Here is a 2,658-nt window from a genome sequence, read left to right on the forward strand (position 1 = left end):
CAGGAACTAGGGGGAAAGAAATATAGAAGAAAAAAGGGTTAGGTAAATAAAGTTCAGAGATGACAGAGAGGAGAAGCAGGAAGAAGAGAGGGAGTGTCAAGAGACAGGGTAAGAAAAGAGGGTAAGAAACAGGTTTCTAAGGATTAGACATCTCTTCATAAAAATATGGAACGCTTCACGAATTTGCATGTCATCCTTGCGCAGGGGCCATGCTAATCTTCTTTGTATCGTTCCAATTTTAGTATATGTGCTGCCGAAGCAAGCACCTTCAGTTATTCTTATTCATTGTCCAGCTTTCCCATGCACATGAGGTGACTGAAAACACTGTGGCTTTGGTTAGTAACTGTATTGGTTACCAGGTGCTGCTCTGAGAAGGATATACCACAAATGGGATGGCTTGAACAAACAGAAGTTTATTCTTATAATTTGGAGGCTTTAAGTCCGAGTTCAAAGTGCCAGGCTCTAGGGGCTGGTTGAAAGCCACTCAACCTTGGGCTTCGGTTCTGCCTCTCGCTCCGAGCCCCCTAAAGCTAGAGGCATCTCTTCACTCAGACAGCTACTGGCTGCTGAGGCTAACAAGCCAAAGGTCGACAGAACAAAATGGCACAGTCCCGATGTTACCATACAACACAACAGGTCATTGATTCAAGTCCATTGAAAGTCCCAATGTCAGCCGAGCATGATGACTTGGCTACATGCAGGGCTCAAGTGTGCCATAAGCTGGAGACCATTCCCAAATCTGCTTCTTATATATAGGCAGCAGATCACAACCCTGAGGCAGCTACTCAGTCACTATATATTCCACCATGGAGTTGATTACCAGTCTCATCATGGGGAATACTACATCCAGCTACCCAGCCACTCAACTAGGCCCAGCCAAGTTGACACACAAACTTAACTTAACTACCACAGAAACACCTTAGTCTTTAAAGTGATTATATATATATGCATATGTATAGTTTAATCTTAACATTAACTCTAATCCTAAATCTAACCCTAAACAAGCCTTAGGACTACCTCTAACCAAATACCTAACCCTATGACTCACCCTAACCCATACACTTACCCTAACCATACAACATAAACATAACACTTACCTTAACTATAACCTAAACTTAACCTTAGCTGTAAATTTAACCCTAACCCTAACAATAACCCCTACTTCAACCCTAATCATAAATGTAATGTTAACCTTAACCCTCAACCTTAACCCTTACCCAACCCTTAACATTAACCCTAACATTGACATTAATTCCTAAACCTAACAGTAAAAATCAATTAAGTCCTAGGCTTATCCCTAGCCAAAACTCTAATCTGAATTCTATCCATCAATTTAAACACCTAATCACTAATGCCTAATCCTCGCCCTGACCCTGACCTTATCCTAAACTGAAGCTTGCCCCAAACCCTAACAGTAACCTTAACACTACACAAACCGTGAGGTCTAGACCTAGCCCAAAACCAACCTATACGTCTAACCATAACACTAACTGTAATCCCTAACACCAAATCACTAACCCTAAACTTAACTCTAGTAGTAGACTAAGGATTTGGGGTAGATAAAACCCAAACCTTAACACTTACCTTTAACACCCTCCTAGGACTGAGACAGAGCCACGGGTACCCAGGTAAGGGTGGGCAGACAGGCCACACACCCAAGAGGCAGGAAGGCAGGGGGGAAAGCCAGGGACAATAGAGCCATGGGATCCAGGTAAGGGGAGGGTGGAGAGGTTTTAAGGAAGAAAATCTTGTCTGTCATTTTGTCATACTGTGGTGGCTTGTATGTTGCTGAGGCTTGAGGCTGTGCCACTGGTATCTCAAATGTCAGCAGGGGTGCACATGGTACACAGGTTTCAATGCAACCTACAGATTGAGACAGACTAAGAAGAAGGAAGAGGTCATCCACTTCTCAAAGAATTGGCCAGGGAAAACCTTATGAATAACAGAGAAACAGTGTCTGATACATTACTGCACAACTTTATGAATAGCCCTGAAACATTGTCCGATAAAGTGCAGGAAGACCAGCCCCTTAGGTCAGAAAGCACTCAAAATACAAATGGGAAAGAGCTGCATCAGCATCATCAGAGTAGAACCAACCTTAGTGACATGGATAAAGTAAAGTTTGGGGGACCTCCATTTGCTGACATGACGTGACTCAATTTGAGGAGAAAGAGTTGCAAATATCCATTAATAATCAGAATATGGAATGTATGAAATATGAATCTAGAAAAATTGCAAGCTGTCAAAAATGAAATGAAAATTGATATCCTAGGCATTAGTGAGCTGAAGTAGACTGATTTTGGCCATTTTGAATCAGACAACCATATGATCTACTATGCTGGGAATGCCAGTTTGAAGAGGAATGGTGTGACATTCATCACCACAAAGGATGTTTCAAGATCTGTCCTGAAGTACAATGCTGTCAGTGACAGGATAATATCCATATGGCTACAAGGAAGACAAGTTAATACTACGATTATTCACATTTATGCATCAAACACCAAAGTTAAAAATGAAGAAATTGAAGATTTGTATCAACTACTGAAGTCTGAAATTGACCGAATGTGCAATCAAGATGTTAATTATCACTGGTGACTGGAATGAAAAAGTTGGAAATGAAGAATTACCAGTAGTTGGAAAATTTGTCCTTGGTGACAG

The 2,658-nt window shown here is 41.4% G+C and overlaps 1 non-coding gene across 1 annotated transcript; it reads right to left on the minus strand.

Moving 5' to 3' along the window:
* Positions 1-159: 159 nt before the first annotated feature.
* LOC122151993 lies at positions 160-266 on the minus strand. The gene has a single exon (XR_006164364.1). It is a non-coding gene; the product is annotated as a U6 spliceosomal RNA (small nuclear RNA).
* Between the last annotated feature and the right edge of the window lie 2,392 nt (positions 267-2,658).

This window comes from Orycteropus afer, unplaced genomic scaffold, assembly GCF_000298275.1.
Source record: "Orycteropus afer afer isolate SDZICR_OR568_19922 unplaced genomic scaffold, OryAfe1.0 scaffold01028, whole genome shotgun sequence".
NCBI classification, from domain to species: domain Eukaryota; kingdom Metazoa; phylum Chordata; class Mammalia; order Tubulidentata; family Orycteropodidae; genus Orycteropus; species Orycteropus afer.